Here is an 18212-nt window from a genome sequence, read left to right as displayed (position 1 = left end):
GATTGAGTTGTGGCTAGGACGAATGAGCCTCCACTATCTTATCGATGGGAAAATCGAGCGCTTCTAATGTTTTTCTAATTTTTGCAAGATAGTCCATGTAACTCTGAAATGAATCCTCTAGGATTATTTCTGGTTGGATCTCAAAGGTAGGGGATCGAAGAGAATTATCACTATGATGTATTGTTGGTTCATCTTCCCAATATTGATGTTTCCACTGGTTATAGTCATATGGGTCATAAGTGGGAGAATATGATGTTTGTTGATACATATTATCACCCATAATATAATCACACATTGTTTTCTTCTTATCTGATAGGTGATAATAGTTCTCACTCCCATAATTATGATAACCCTAACACTCACGTACTGTCTTCTTAATTCGTGGGGTATAATTATCCTCCCGTATATGATTGCGTAAGGATTTCTTAACTGGCGGAACATTGTATTCTGTAGGTTCTCGATGATGGTTTCAGAAAAATTTTGATATATAGGTTGATTTCTATCATAATCATCATACATCCCTTCCTAATATCTCTTATTCATCTCAGCATACTGATGTTCCCACTCTTGCATGGTGAAACCCTAACTCTGGATCTAATCTTTTTTAAAAAAAGAATAAAAGAAAATTCCTATAATAATAAGAAATTTAGAAATAGAAAGAGAAAGAATTAGAAAGAAGTTACCAAATTAAAAGTTCCTAAATTAAGATCCTGCAAAACAAAATTAAACAAGTCAGTTTTTAAAAACAGAAATTCTAAAATTAGTAAGTTTCTAAAAACAAAAATAGAAAGATGAGTTAGTTTCTAAAAAAAAAAAAAAAACTAGTTTCTAAAAACAGAAAATAGAAAGTTTCTAAAAAGAGAAAAAGTTAGTTTCTAAAAACAAATTAACAAAGTTTCTAAACCTATAAATAGAAAAAAAAAAAGTTAGTTTCTAAAATAATTCAGAAAACCCTAACCTAAAAATAGAAAGTGAAAAAATCCTCATCTTAACCTAATTCCAAAACGAGCTAATCTCAGAAAAATGCAACCCTCAATCCCCGACAACGGCGCCAAAGCTTGCTCATAACCCCAAGTGTAGGGTCATGATGTACTAATAATCTTGGTGAGACCGAGGTCGAATCCACATGGACTAATCTTGTGTATTTATTCTAAGAGTAATTAGAATCAAAATTAGGAAAAGATCTAACCTAAATCAGGAAAATAGAGAGTAATTGTGAGATGATGAATTTAGAAACTTAAGCATTTAAAGGTGGGAAACTAGGGTTTTTAGGGATCTACTTGTAGCTATTAAGATGTTTCCTTATTCGATTCAAGGCACTCAAGTGAAAGTGGAGTCCTATCCTATTCAATTAGAAGATATTCAATAAGATAGGATCTAAACATCCATTGACCTAATTCTCAACGGATGGAAGTTGTGAAGATTAGAAGTGATTTCATCACCTAACCATGCCCAGGAGACTATGGAAGACAATAGGATATAGCAATTCAACAACCAACATAGGAGAATTGTGAAGAATAGAAGGGATTCCATCAGTCACCCATGCCCAAGGGATGATGGAGAACAACAGAATTTCCTATTTTTCACAAACTCCAAACTAAAAAAGAAGATACTTCAAGCTATTGCAAATCCATTATAATTTCAGTCACAATAAATCATTAAACACTAAAAGTATTCCTTAAATATCAAACTAGAATCAAAGGAGTTCAACAATAACATGAATCAAACAAGAAAAACATCATAACCATGCTACAAGCTTCACCCCTTAGCCTTAGCTAAGGGATCTAGCCAACCATATACATGATTGTATTAAAAACCCTAGAAGAAAGCATGAAAAACTAAGGAGAAGGGAAGAAGATCTCTTGCGAAGTGGCTCCACCCTTTTTCTCTGCTCCTCTAAGCCCTAGATATCCCAAAAAGACTTAGGAAATCCCTATTTATATCCCAAGTTCTGTAAAATCACAAAACTGGATCTAATTTACATAGTCCGCAAAACACCTTCGATGTCATCGAACACTCTTACACTCTTCGATTTAGGGTTTGAATCCGGAAGTCACGCCTTTTCTTATTTCGTATTGTGCAAGTCTCTATTTCATCGAACCATCCTTTGATGTTATTGAGCGAAGCTTTGATCCATCGAACAAGTCTTCGAGTCATCAAAAATGTGTCCAAAATAGTCCAACAAATTGCTTCAATTTCTTTAATAAATTTGATGTCATCAAGCAGTCTTCGATGTCATCGAGTACCTTCCTTCGAGTCATCGAACATGTGTTCGATTGATTGAGAAAAGCACCTAATATATCCAACAACCAACTCAATTTTTCCTCATAAATTTGATATCATCGACCATGGATCGATGTCATCGAACAGTTCTCGATGACACAGTCTTTGTGATTTCTGCGATTGTTCTTTTGACTTCCTTCCTTATCCACTTGGTTTTCTTAGATCTTAGGGTTTTGAAATCTTCAATCTTGGTCTCCAAAGATCCCTTCTTTGCTTTGGTGACTTTTAGAGCATTAAATCCATACTTTTAACATTCTTTTCAATCCAAGCTCTTAAATTCACATTGTAACACAAACACATGTAAAATATACCATTAAGCTATATTATGTTTGTAAAACCATGAAATAACTGGGGGATAATATGCAATATTTGATCCTCAATAGTATGTTTGTAAGCTGCTACTCATTTTGAATGTATTCATGCATGATAGACTTGTCTTCAACTAATTCTTGAATATAATGGTATCGAATATCTATATGTTTCATACAAGAATGTTGGATTGAATTTTTTAAAATTTTAATAACATTTGAATTATCAAGTACAACGTCATTGTATCTTGCGCAATTCCATAATCAGCTAGCATTCTTCTCATCCAAATTAGTTGAGTGCAAGCATTTTCAGTTACGATGTATTCAGCTTCTGTTGTAGAGAGAGATACTGAATTTTGTTTCTTACTGAGCCAAGATACTAAATAGTTCCCTACATAGAAACATCCACCCATGGTAGATTTTCTATCATCAATATTTCATGCCCAGTCTGTATCAGTATATCCGGTAATTTGTATAGAAGTATCATGCGGATACTAAAGTCCTAAGTAAGCATAACTTGCGACATATATGATTATCCGTTTAACAACAATTAAATGTGATTCCTTAGGATTAGATTGATATCTAACACAAATTCTAACATTAAAAGCAATATCAAGTCTACTAGTAGTTAAGTATAAGCGATTACCAATTGTTCACAGCCGCAAGTGTAGGGTTGTGATGTAGTAATAATCTCGGTAAGACTGAGGTCAAATCTACAGGGACTAAACTCGTACATTTCAAAAATTAAATAGAACTAGAGCTAGAAGAAGATGTAAACCTAATTCTGAATATTTTGAGAGAGTAATTATGCATAGATTAATTAAAAACTAATAAATTTAAAGGTGGGAACTATGGTTTCTAAGGATCCACTTGTAGCAATCAAGGAGTTACCTTGCTTGATTCTGAAAATCCAACTGGAAATGGAGTCCTATCCTATTCAATTGGGAAATAGAGATAATTGAATCTCTAAACTTCCCATGAACCTAGTCTCAATGGATGCGGGTTGTGAGGATTAGAAGCGATTCCATCATCCAACCATGCCCATGGGATGATGGCAAACAACAGTATATACCGGCCCCACAACCAATCATAAGAGAATTGTGAAGATTAAAAAGGATTTCATCATCCTACCATGCCCAAGGGACAAAGGTGAACAATGAGGCTTACTAATTTCACAATCTCATGTCAGGAAAAGAAGATACACAGCAATTATAGATCTATTGTAATTTGTCACGACAAACCATTAAACACTAAAAATATTCCTTAATAAATAACTAGAATCCATGAGGTTCAATAAAAATATGAATCAAAGCAAAGATACCATCCCAATAATGTTACAAGCTTCACCTCTTAGCCCTAGTTAAGAGATTTAGACAACAATAGACATGATTGGACCAAAGTCTCTTAAGAAAAGCATAAAAAATAACTAAGGAAGAGGAAAAAAAACTCTTGGCAATGGCTTCTCCACCCTTTTTCTCCAGTCCTCAAACCCTAGAAGATGCCTAGGAACATCCTAAGGACTCTTATTTATAGTTTTGCAACTTCAACTTTCCCACTAACTTGGAAAAATCCAGAAACCGCCTCAAATTTACGCAGTCTGTGTGCTGTCCGCGTAACCTTAGACTGGTTGAGGACAACCTTCGTCTGGTCGAGGGTCACCTTCGACCGGTCGAGGTTGACGAGAATTTAGAGGATTTTGTCACTGGAGTTCGAGTCGAGGAATCTTCAACTAGTCGAGCAGAAGCCTTCAACTGGTCGAAGGTGGGCTTAGCTAGTCGGAGGATGCAGATTTTTAGGGTTCCTTTTCTTTACTTGAAGTCTTTAATGTTCTTCATTCCTTACTTGGTTTTCTTAGATCTTTAGCATGTGAATTCTTCATTCTTGGTCTCATAAGATCCATCCTTAGCTTTGGTGATTCTTGAGCATTAAATCCATGCTTTTAGCATCCTTTTCAATCCAAACTCTTAAATTCACCTTGCAACACAAACATGATTAAAATAGAGCATTAAGCATTATCATGTTTATAAAACCAAGTAATAAATGGGGAATAATATGCAATATATAACCCTCAACACAATCCCCAACCAGTATTTTGCTAGTCCTAAGCAAATTATGAGAAAAAATATTTTGAAAACTATTGTATAGCTTCTATTAGCTCAAGAGGTTTAAAAAACAATCCAGATAATAGAGTTTCAAAATACATTAATGTTGAGCATCACTTTCTCCTAAAATCTAGCACTTGGTAAATTTCATAATCAAGTTCAAAGCATTAATCCTCCAATTAGAGCAATTCTAAACATCGAGTTATATGGGTGTATAGTAAAACCTAAACTTATCACAATCAAAGGTTCAATTCTCAATTTTCATGATAACATCGATAATCAAAAGTGCATTTGGGATAACTAAAACTTAAACCAAAACTTGTCTTACAATTCAGCTTTTTATTCTTCCAGCTTTTGATTTTTCCATCGATGGCTTTCACGCTATGTTTAATCTTTTCAATGAACTTTAATAGGTAGCTCTTTTCGATGATAATTGTTTTTTTACCTGGATATTTTTTTTTCTTTCTTTTCAATTATTCTCATTGAACATGATGGACAAATTCCCAAGGTTAGTTTCTTCCATGCTTAATAATCATAAAGTTATCACTTCAATATTAAACCAAAACCTTAATGTGTAAGCTAGATGTGACATATAAAATCATGACTTAATCAATGTTTAAAACTTCTAATCATAGATTAATAATTCGAACTTACTTTAAAATCTAACAAGTAACTAAATCTAAGAGTCATAAATCATCAACATTAAGTATCTTATAATCCTAATTCATGGATTAATTTCAAAATCACTTAAATTTATAGAAATTTATGAAAAATTTTCACAATTTTTTGCTCAAAGACTAAGAAAACATTGATTAACTTGCCTAATCCACAACCCCAACTTAAAATTTACGTTGTCCTCAATGTAAAAGATATAAGCATGCAATGCACATGAGACAATAAAAGTAAAGGAGAAGTAATGAAAAGGTAGTACTTGAAGAGGGAATTTAGAGGCTTTTTCAAGGGTCTCAAAGTGCAGATGGGATAGCCAATGACTAAAACAGACGATAAGAAAACTATCCTAAAACAGCGGAAAGCAAACTATCCTAATTCTAAATTCATTGAAAGTAGTAAACCTAACTAGGAAAACAGGGGGAAACTACTTAGTTATGCTGCAAAGTTCCTCATCTGGCCAATATCTTGATAAATTTCTCAGTAAGTTTTCGAACAAGATCATCCAAAAGCCCTTTTTTCAATAGGCTTGGATATCCTGGAGCATGAATGTCCAGAGAAATTGATGGACCTTAGCATCATGTTAGCGATCAAAATTTGGAGGTTTCCAAAGAATATATGACTCACCTGTAGAAGATAATTTCTCAATATTAGTGGGCTGAGGTGAATGAGAGACCATAACAATTGAATAACAAAAGGGTTGTTCGCCATGGTCCCTTTAAAATCTGAAGTTGTAGGCTTCGATTCAAAATCTATCTCCTCCACTTATAATGGTAAGATTTTAGTGTTAGTGGAAGGAGTGACATTAACTTCCTGACTAATATGATCGTTTAAATTCATAAAGTGCACCAAGCAGACATCTAGAGATTCGGGATTTTCAATTAAGAGAGACTCATTATCTTCAAATGTATCTATCAAGTTCATCTCATGGGTTAGGTCCTCATCCTCTTGTGACTTGTGAAAATGAAACACATTGAATTGTACCATCATATTCCTGAAAGATATGTTCATTACTCCATTCCTGCAATTTATGATGGCATTGGCAGTGGCCAGGAATGGCCAACCTAATATGATCGGAATTTAAGTGCCCATATTTGAAGTTGAGTATGTGTCCAAGATGATGAAATCTACCAGGTAGTAGAATCTTTCGACCTGGACCAACACATCTCCTATCTTACCTCACGGTATTCTAGTTAAATGATCAGCTAGTTATAATGTTGTTTTGGTAGGTTTCAACTCACCGAGGCCTAATGGTTCATATACCGAGTATGGTATCAGATTAACACTTGCTCCAAGGTCTAAAAGTGCATTATGGACCTTGAAGTTTCCGATCACACGTGAGATCGTAGGACTTCCAGGATCCTTATATTTTGAGGAAGTGTTTAGATTGATTATGGCGCTTGCCTATTTAGTCAAAAATGCTTCTTTGTGTACATTTAGCTTTCGCTTTATCGAACACAGATCTTTCAGGAATTTGGTGTAAGATGGAAACTGTTTAATTTCATCCAATAAGGAGGTCTTGATCTTGACCTTTTGAAAAGCTTCTAGAATATTTTGATTATCATTTAGCCTTTTTGATGTGATGAGACGTTGGGGAAATAGGGCCACGAGTTTGTATCCCTGCATTGGTTCCTTGTCATATGGAGCATTGCTAGATTCACCACCATCTTTTGAATTTTTGGATTCCTTGGGTTTCTCAACCTTCCTTAGAATCTTTTTATCTATTGTGTTTTCACTTTTTAAGGTAGTGATGGTCTTAACATGTTCCAGATGCTGAGTTGAAGAGTTAAGATCACATATCTTACATTGTCTTGTTGGGTTAGGTTGCGGTTGAGCCAAAAAGATCCCAGTCTCCCTAACATTCAGTTGTGTCTTAAGTCTTGCAACAGAAGTTCTAAGCTCATTCATACCTTGCAGTTGCTCTTTCTTAAATGCATTTAATGTATCTTCAAGGGTTCTCCTTACTGGAAGTCCATTAAATGGCCCTTGTAGATAATTAGTTACATTTGTAGTTGGTTCATTTTCCCAATTAATGTTCCCATCATCAGGAATGTGTATGTCAAAATTTGGTGTATTAAGTGGTCATTGATACGTGTTTGTGGTATCTACATGAATGTGAAACACCTCTTGCAAAGTTGGGATTGTAAGATAATCTTTTACCGGGTGTGCATCGATCTCACAAATTCCACATACGGTTTTGACATCTGCTTTGGGCTAAGTTGATTCCTTCCTAGATTCCAAGTCCTCAATTTTTCATGCGAGAATTGCCAACTGTACATTAATATCATCCTCCTTCTTGAGTACATGTATTCCTATCTCTCTTGGCATTTTCTTAGGAGTATTAGCTTAGTTTGATGTGTCCCATGATTGAGCAATTTCAGCTAGCATGTTAAAGTAATCCCATGCATCTACTAGTTTCTTATCCATGAACTCTCCATTACACATCATCTGTATGAATTGGCACATGTTTGGACTAAGTCCATCATAAAAAAGATCAATTTTCTGCCAAGTTTCATAACCATGGTGTGGGCATGTGAGAAGTAAGTCCTTGTACCATTCCCAATATTTAAAGAAAGTCTCATTATTTTTCTAGGAGAAGTTCATTATTTCCTGTTTAAGAGCATTGGTTTTATGAGCCGGGAAGAACTTTTTAAGGAACTCCTGGCTCATCTTTGCTTATGTGCCAATGGATCTAGGCCTTAATGAATGAAACCATGATTTGGCCTTTTCTTTTAGAGAGAATGGAAATAATTCAAGGCTAATTGTATTAGGAGGAACATCATTAAAATGTATGATTGTAAAACTCTCTTCAAATTCATTAATATGCATATATGGATTTTTTGAATCAAGTCCATGGAACTTACATCTGAATCAAGTCCATGGAACTTATAAAGTAATTGGATTATCTCAAGTTTAAAGTTCACGTTTCTTATATTGTTTGGAAGAATTATGCATGAAGGTGAACTTGTTCTCACTGGTTGTAAATAATCTCGTAAAGTTTGAACTGGGGGAACTCGATGCACTTCGTTCTCATCACCCACCGTCCTAATAGGTGGTGTGTGATGCACATGGTCTTCATCAATCCGATGTTCCTGAACCATTTTCTCAGATGATTTTTCAAAAATATTTGAGGATTTTCTAACTTGTCAATTGACTTTTCAACCAAAACTCCTTTTATCAAAGATCTCAGAGTATGGTTTCTTACCCGTGAGGGCATGAACCACTCCAAAATTTAATTCTATTTTCTAATTCCTATAGCAAGTATGGAAAGCAAATAGAGGGAAGATGTTAGAAGAATGTTACTAGATCAGACTTCTAAGTTAGGACCCTACAAAATCAGAGAACAAGGTTAGTTTCTAAAAAAGAAATAAGAAAGCAACCAAGTTTCCAAAAACAAATTAGGAAAGTTTCTAATCCTAGAAATAGAAAGTAAATTAGTTTCTAAAAATAAATCAGAAAAACCCTAACCTAAAAATAGAAAGTAAACAAACCATAATCTTAACCTAATTCTAAAACTAGTTCATCTCAAAAAAACGCAACTGTTAGTCCTCGGCAATGGTGCCAAAAACTTGTTCACAACCCCAAGTATAGGGTCGCGATGTAGTAATAATCTCGGTAAGACCAAGGTCAAATCCACAGGAACTAAACTCGTATGTTTCTTAAATTAAATAGAGCTAGAATTAGTAGAAGATGTAAACCTAATTCTGAATACTTTGAGAGAGTAATTGTGAATAGATTATGTAAAAACTAATAAATTTAAAGGTGGGAACTAGGTTTCCCAAGGACCACTTGTAGCAATCAGGGAGTTACCTTGCTTGATTATGGAAATCCAACTAGAATTAGAGTCCTATACTATCCAATTGGGAAAGAGAGATAATTGAATCTCTAAACTTCTCATGAACTGAGTCTCGATGGATGGGGGTTGTGAGGATTGGAAGCGATTCCATCATCCAGCCATGCCCATGGGACGATCGCAAACAACAAGATATACCAGCCCCACAACCAATCATAGGAGAATTATGAAGATTAGGAAGGATTCCATCACCCTACCATGCCCAAGGGACAAAGGTGAACAACAAGACTTAATAATTTCACAATCTCAAATCAGGAAAAGAAGATATTCGTAGCAACTATAGATCTATTGTAATTTGTCACAACAAACCATTAAACACTAAAAATATTCTTTAATAAAGAACTAGAATCCATGAGGTTCAATAAAAACATGAATCAAAACAAAGTAACCATCCCAATCATGTTACAAGCTTCACCTCTTAGCCCTAGGTAAGAGGTTTAGCCAACCATAGACATGATTGGACCAAAGTCTCTTAAGAAAAGCATAAAAAACAACTAAGGAAGAGGAAGAAAAACTCTTGACGACGACTTCTCTACCCTTTTACTCTACTCCTCAAACCCTAGAAGATGCCTAGGAACATCCTAAGGACTCCTATTTATAGTTTTGCAACTCCAACATTCACACCTAGTTGAAAAATTCAGAAAACGCCTCAAATTTACGCAGTCCGTGTGCTGTCGGCATAACCTTAGACTGGTCGAGGGTCCCCTTCGACTGGTCGAGGATGACGGGAATTTAGAGGATTTTGTCGCTTGAGTTCGAGTCAAGGAATCTTCGACTAGTTGAGCAGGAGCCTTCGACTGGTCGAAGATGGGCTTAGACTAGTCAAAGGATGCAGATTTTTAGGGTTCCTTTTCTTTACTTCAAGGTTCCTTTTCTTCACTTCAAGTCTTCGATGTTCTTCATTCCTCACTTGGTTTTCTTAGATTTTGGGCATGTGAATTATTCATTCTTGGTCTCATAAGATCCATCCTTGGCTTTGGTGATTCTTGAGCATTAAATCTATACTTTTAGCATCCTTTTCAATTTAAGCACTTAAATTCACCTTCCAATACAAACATGATTAAAATAGAACATTAAGCATTATCATGTTCATAAAACTAAGTAATAAATGGGGGATAATATGAAATATTTAGTCCTCAACACCAATCATACTTTGATATAAACGGGACTCTACACTTTTATTTGATTCATCATTTGAGAATTTAGAGGATTTTGTCGCTGGAGTTCGAGTCAAGGAATCTTCGACTAGTCGAGCAGGAGCCTTCGACTGGTTGAAGATGGTCTTAGAGTAGTCAAAGGATGCAGATTTTTAAGGATCCTTTTCTTCACTTCAAGTCTTCAATGTTCTTCATTTCGCACTTGGTTTTCTTGAAATTTTGGCTTGTGAATTATTCATTCTTGGTCTCATAAGATCCATCCTTGGCTTTGGTGATTCTTGAGCATTAAATCCATGCTTTTAGCATCCTTTTCAATCTAAGCTCTTAAATTTACCTTGCAACACAAACATGATTAAAATAGAACATTAAGCATTATCTTGTAAATAGGGGGTAATATGCAATATTTGACCCTCAACACCAATCATACTTCGATATAAACGGGAGTTTACACTTTTGCTTGATTCATCATTTAAGAGTTTAAGAGTCATACTCATTGCAGTCTCAAACTTTTTTCCATTTTCAAAACCAAACCTTTTTACAAGGTTCAGGCATATTTGGTTTGTGAGATGAATATACCATCTTTAAGTTGTTTTACTTGTAATATAAGGAAATAATTTAGTTTACCAACCATACTCATTTCAAACTTGGATTTCATTAGATCTGCAAACTCAATAGATAAGTTGGTTCATGTTGATCCATAAATGATATCGTCAACATAGATCTGAACCATCAATATATGATCTTTATATTTATTGATGAATAAGGTTTTATTAATACTATCCATAATAAAGTTATGACTAAGTAAAAATTTATTCAATTTTTTGTACAATGACCTGTGAGCTTGTTTCAAACCATAAAGTGCATTTTTTAAGGTGATACACATGATTTGGAAGTTTAGGATCCTCAAAACCCTTTGGTTGTTCAACATATATTTCCTCATGCAAATCACCATTTAGAAACGCACTTTTAACATTTATTTGATAAATTTAAATTTTTTATGACATGCAATTGAAATAAATAAACTTATGAATTCAATGCGCGCAACTGGTGCAAAGATTTCATCGTAATCAATACTTTCTATTTGAGTATATCCTTGTACAACCAATCGAGCCTTATTTCTAATAATATTACCCATTTCATCAGTTTTATTTCTAAAAATCCATTTGGTTCCAATTACATGTTTATCAGTAGGTCTGGAAACTAAGTACCATACATCATTTCTAACAAATTGATTTAATTCTTCTTACATGACAATTATCCAACTTTCATCGACAAGTGCTTTATTTATATTGGCTGGTTCAATTTGGGAAGTGAAGCAGATATAATTACATATATTTTCTAATTGTCTTCATGTTTGAACACCAATGCAAGGGTTACTAAGTATTTGATTAGTTGGATGGTATTTGACTAATCTTATCTCAGTATGACTGATTTAGATGGAGAGTCACATATATTAATTACAATGACTTCATCATCAGGATTGGGTGTGATTTGTTGATCATCTATCACAACATTTACAGATTCTTGAATCACCCCAGTTCTTTTATTAAGAACTCGTCATGCCCGGCTATTTAGTGTATAGCCTAAAAATATTCCTTCATCGCTCTTAAACGATAATTCATAAGTATTTTGTTCTTAGATTTTCTAATATAAACACGATTTATAATATAACATGCAGTACTAATAGCTTCAACCCATAAATTTTTGGTAGATTCATGCTATTTAGCACTACACTAGCCATTTCTTATAGAATCGTGTTTTTTCTTTCAACAATTCCATTTTTTAAGGTGTTTTAGGAGCAGAGCATTCATGTGATATACCATAATCATTGTAGTACTTCTCAAAAATGATATTCTTAAATTCAATGCCACGATCACTTCTAATTTTGACCACAGATATTGTAACGTCCCGATTTTCGAAACCCGAGTATATGACGCATTTTTTAAAAACCCGAGTGCTAGCCTTTAAAATTCAATCTAAATTTGAACCAGTTATCATTAATCAAAGTTAGAAGTAAATATTGGCGGAGTATACCATGCATTGTATAAAACATTCTAATCATCATAAAATTCCAAATGTAGTGCCCATACACGACTTATACAATCCCAAATAACAAAGTTCATTAAATAAAGATAGAAATCTATCGTTTAATGATGAAGCTCAACATAGGCCGTAAGGACCCCGTCTAGCTCCTCAATTACCCGATCTACTCTAGTGAGCCAGTGAATGACATCAACTCGCTCTACATCTGCATCAACTGTTACAGTTTGATAGCGTCAATGACTATCACAGTGAGGAGTAACCTCTAAGATTGCATACTCATCATTCATAATCAAGTATAGATCACTAGTCATGAGAATTGATATAATAAACAGGGCAATTCATAATCATGATCATATACTAAAAAATTAAGCCAATCAACATAATCTCAATATAAGCAAAATACGATAGTAATCGCAATGCAAGGGAATATGTCTAGATAGTCAAATAATCAATCATATGACTTTCTATTGCACCTGAAAATCACATTATACGTGAACTCCGCAAGATGGCTAGAAAATTGATAAGCGAACTTCAGCTCCACCCGGAAATCATAGTACAAGTGAAATCCGTAAGGTGAATAGAAAATCAATTTTTAAACCTCTACTTCACCTAGAAATCATATTGTACGTGAACTCTGCAAAATAGCTAGAAAATCGATAAGCGAACTTCAACTTCACCTGAAAATTATGGTACGACTGAACTCTGCGAAATGAAGGGAGAGTTAGCATATAAATATCTACTTTACTTAAAAATCATATTGTATGTGAACTCCACAAGATGACTAGAAAATTGATGAGCGAACTTTAGCTCCACCTGGAAATCATGGTACGACTGAACAACGCAAGATGAAGAGACAATCAACATACAAACTTAAGACCACCTAGAAATCATATTGTACGTGAACACCGCAAGATGGCTAGAGAATCGAGAAGTGGACTTCAGCTTCACTCAAAAATCACCATACAACTGAACACCATAAGGTGAAGAGAGAATCAACATAGGAACTCTAGCATCATTCGAAAATCGTATGAACTCCGCAAGATGCTAGAGAATCGACAAGCGAACTTCAGCTCCACCTGAAAATCATAACGAACTCTGAATAATGACCCAAAAATTAATAAGATATGCAAATATAACCAACAAGCCATGAAATGGCGTCAATGTTCCATCAAAGCCACGAAGGGTTAATAAGCGATCCAAGCCATGTAGGGCAAATATGCGGTCCAAGTCATGTAAGGCAAAGTGTAATCTAAACCATGTAAGGCAGATGTGCGATCCAAGCCACGTAAGTCTAATATGGACTGCAAGATGGTGAGTCCTTAATGTGTTCTGTTCAGTCCATAAGATAATTACAAACGACAACATCAATTAAATTAACAACTCCATAACTTGAGATAGCATGTGGCAACCAAATCATTCATGTTTGCTAACATTAAAGGGACAGTAATTATACGTTACATGAGTTAGTTGCGCAACATATTGGAATATTCATATAATGAGATAAGTAAACTATGAAATAACTTAGAGCTACTAACTGCATGGTATTAAAGCATTATTTATATCCAGATTGATGAATTTAAGTGGAAAGCTCAAAAGGTGAGTCCTCACCTTAGTCAAGCAACCTAGTTGCGCGTGGCTCGGTAAATAGTATGAATGCAGTCAGATGAGTCAAATCTAATCGATAAACATGTGACCATAATCCAAATCAAAACATTAAGGAGAATGGTTAGTACTTGGCTTATAGGGCCAATGAGTCAACTCAGTAACAAACAAGGGAAATGGGCTTTGATTTACCTTGATTAGATAATTATCTTAGCGACTCGGGTCTGGGTCAACTAGCAAGGCACAGATTCAGCTATGACCCACCGAAATGAGAGCAGCGATAAGTGAGTCTACTCAACAACAACCTTAACCCAAACTCCCTTTTCTCTCTTTTCTCTTCCTCTCTCCCTTTTTCCTTCTCCTTCTTTCCCTTGACTCAATTTGAACTCTTACAAGGCCCGAACTCAAGCCAGGTCCGAACTTGGCCGATGACTCAACTGAGTTGACTTGGTTGGTATAGCCAATACCCAGGTCTCTCTCTTCCTACTGGAACTCTAGCTAGACCTAGGTTAGGCCCACGTTTAACTCGACCCAGCTAACTCAGAAGCAAGTCAGTCAACAACCCAGCCTAAACTCTCTTCTTCTTCTTCTTCTTTTCTCATTTTCTCTTTCCTCTTTCTCCTGCCTTCCTCTCTTTTCTCCCTTCTTTCTTTCTTTCTCAAGTTTAATCAGAAAGAAAGATGGTTATGAATAGACCCTGAGCTCGAGTGAACTTAGTATAAACTTGAGCTCAACTTGGATAGAACGAGCCGCAACAAGGAGTGGCAACGGACAACAAGGAGGACAGCATCCTCCCTCTCTCTCATTTTCTCTTCCTCCCTCTCCATGCATATCTCCTCTTCTTATTTCCCTCTCTAATGACCGGACAGGGTTAGCGATCAACTCAGATAGACCGAGTATCACAGCTCGGAGTGGCACGACGAGTGTAGCAGTGTAGCTCTGTCACCACTCCCACTTCTCTTTACTCTTCCTCCTTTCTTCTTCCCTCTACCTTGCTGCTTCCCTCTATTTTTAGACCTTCACAAAGTCCAGTCTCGACCAAAATCGCATCCAACTCGGACCGAGTCAGTGCAACTTGAATGAGGAAGATGCTTCAAGCACCAATGGAAGAATAAAGCTCGATGGGTTTTCCTTCAAACTACCACTGCTGGAAGGTCTGGTTTAGCTTCAGGGAGCTTGTGGGTATGGATTTTCAAATGTCTGGGAGGGTTAGTTTGGTGGGTTCGAATGAAGGAGGGAAGCAGTTGTTTGTCGAGTTGCCATAAGAATACGAGGTGGAGGCCTGTTGCCTACTCGATGCTCATCCATATATTATACCCTAAATGCTCTCGGGGCCTTTAGATCAAGATTGAATGGCCTAGATTTAATCTATGGCAAAGAGCAAAACCAGCCGTGGTTTTCATCTTACTAAGGGAGCCCTAAACCACGAGGAAATGGATGGTTGGGATGAGCTTGTTCTAACGACCAAGATGCGTGGATTGAGCCTCACGCGGATTGCCAGCGTGGAAGAAAAATAGAACTTTCTATTTTTGGAAAAATGGCAGCAAGAATAGTCGTCTAGTGCTAGTGTTTGTGAGTACATGTGCGTGAGTCATCGGGTGAAACCATAAAGGTTTTGGTTTAAGGTGGCTTCCAGGTACGATGAACAGTTTGGATCAGGGAAACGGTCCACACTAGTGGTCCACTGCTTTCTCAAACGGATGCTATCCATTTAATTATCCAGCGCGCAGGAGAAAGCTCCCTTCTCCCATTCCATTTTCGTCGGGTCAAACCAGCTTGACCGAGCTCCCCAGTCCCGTGCACAGTGAGTTCACACACGGGTTGTGCACACACCTCAAGGATGGGGCCCATAAAGATATTTTTGATGGATCTGCTCCATCCATTTGATTCCTTGATACGTGTAGGGCCTTGAGTCGAAGAATGGGGCTAATCCAAAGCTTAGGTGGGCCATACTCAATCAAATTGGGTTATTTAGCTGATTCAAGTTAAATGGATGGTGGATCTATAAATCCAGTGTTCGATATTGATGATTTCAGCCGATCTACTCCTTCCATCTATTTTGTCAACTCTAACTTGGACTAACCTAAAGGATGAGGTAGATCTAAGGCCTAGGTGGGCCATATCATCTGAATTATGGCCATTAAGTGCCAAACACTGTCAATTCACGATGATCTGTGGTCCACTCCTATGATCAGAATCGTTCATCTAACTAGTGAGCCACCCAGGGCCATTATATATTTTAAACTAATGTCGTTTTAACCAGATGGGTTACACGACATTTATTTTTGGGTTCAAACTATGATTGCCATCCATTCGGTGGTCTGATGGATTCTAAGCCTGACCACCAAGCCTGACCATTAGTGATCCTTGGAGTTTGATATTAACAGTGGACAACCTAATCTATCTATTGAGGTAATTTACAGGAATAGATCCGCCAAATATTGGTTGTGAATCTAGGAGTGAAGATTACCATTAATGGTTGGATTCAAATTTGAGAAAGGGTAAGTGTTAAGTTAAATCAGGTTTGTATTCACCCTAAATTAGGTCCTTATGGTAACGCCCGAGTACTGAAAAGTATGAGGTGTTAGAGATATCTCTTTTTCAGTCTGGATACGTTTTAAGATTTTTCTGACTTCATTAAGAGTATTTGATTTTTTCTCTTAAAAAGGCTACCCACGTATATCTGGTGTAGTCATTAACAATGACCAGAAAATATTTCTTTCCAACTCTACTCTCCATTCTAGTTGGTCCTACTAAATCCATGTGGAGTAGTTCTAGAGTTTAGCCGTGGATAAGGAGTTCATTTTCTTGTGACTACTCCTGATCTGTTTTCTGATTTGACATGCGCCACAGACTTTTTCTATCTTTTTTAGCTTGGGTAAGCCACGTAAGTGATCTCTTTTGCTCAATTTATACAGATCTCTATAGTTAACATGTCTAAGATGTTTATGCCGTAGTTCAGTCTCGTCTGTTTGGACCATGTAACATGAATGGTTTGATGAGCAAGAATTATCAATTATATAGAAATTTTCAGATGTCCTACAACCATTTAATATTACACTACCTTTTTCATTCATAATTTCACATCCGTGATTAGAAAATTTCACACAGTGTTTATTATCACAGATCTGAGATATGCTCAATAGATTATGTTTTAATCCTTCAACATAAAGTACATTTTCAAAGAGAGGTAAGTTAGGAAGTTGTACATTACCTTGGCCAATTATTTTGCAATTGCTTCCGTCTCCAAAAGTGACCAATCCACCATTTACTTCTTTGATATTCATGAATATCACCTCGTCACCTATTATGTGTTTAGAACATCAACTATCCAAGTACCATCTTGAGTGGCTTATGGCTTTGAAAGCTGTGTGGGCAACAAGACACGTAACCTTTGGAACCCATTTCATTACGGTTATAGGTTTAAGAGTATCTCTTGATTTTCGCTGAATTTGGGAGCTAGGATATCTCCTTTATCTATTAACTCTGATTTCATCTGAATTGGATTTCAGAAGCTCTTTAAGCAAGTCCACAATTTTTTCTACTAAAGGTGATTTATTATTCCTTTAATGTTTATAGCTGATGACATTATTATTTATTTTAGAGACTTAAAAGAGTTTTGAGTTTTTGAAATCATTATGATTGAAATCTCTTGGAGTCTTACCTTTAGAGTTCGAAGATTCTCCTCTTACAAAGATAGGAGCAGAATCCTTGGTTTTCAAAGAATTATCTTTAATATAACCCAGACCGAACTTGTCATCACGTCGTCTCAATGAGGTTAACAATTTTTCAAACTTTTGGTCACCAAGGGCATATTTGCATGTGTCCTCTAACTCTGAGGGGAAGAAACTTCAAGTTTTAGTTTCTCATTTTCTGTTTTGAGTTTTTACAATTCGGAAGATTCTAAAACTTAAATCTAATTTTATTTTTCCAAAATAATAGAAAAATTGAGATTTTTCTAGAACTACTTTTCAAGTTCTTCTTTTAGCTTAGCATATTTTTCTTTTTGAATTTTCAACCTGACAGCAATTTTACAACTCTCTCTGTATAGGGCATTGTAGGCATCTTAAAGATCGTCTTCATTTTCATTTTCAGGATCACTTCTGAGATTTTCATAGTCAGACATATTACAGCTATCTGAAGAAGTGACTCTGGCTATAGTCATAAAGACTTTTAGCTCATTTGCATTTTCTTG

At 35.8% G+C, this 18212-nt stretch overlaps 1 non-coding gene across 1 annotated transcript; it reads left to right on the top strand.

Annotated features, from left to right (window-relative positions):
* The first annotated feature begins 7877 nt into the window (after positions 1–7877).
* On the top strand, positions 7878–7984 carry LOC131254605 (small nucleolar RNA R71). The gene has a single exon (XR_009175724.1). It is a non-coding gene; the product is annotated as a small nucleolar RNA R71 (small nucleolar RNA).
* The last annotated feature ends 10228 nt before the right edge of the window (positions 7985–18212 follow it).

The sequence above is a fragment of the Magnolia sinica genome, chromosome 8 (assembly GCF_029962835.1).
Source record: "Magnolia sinica isolate HGM2019 chromosome 8, MsV1, whole genome shotgun sequence".
In the NCBI taxonomy this organism is placed as follows: Eukaryota; Viridiplantae; Streptophyta; class Magnoliopsida; order Magnoliales; family Magnoliaceae; genus Magnolia; species Magnolia sinica.
This window is presented reverse-complemented; position numbering and strand designations above follow the sequence as displayed.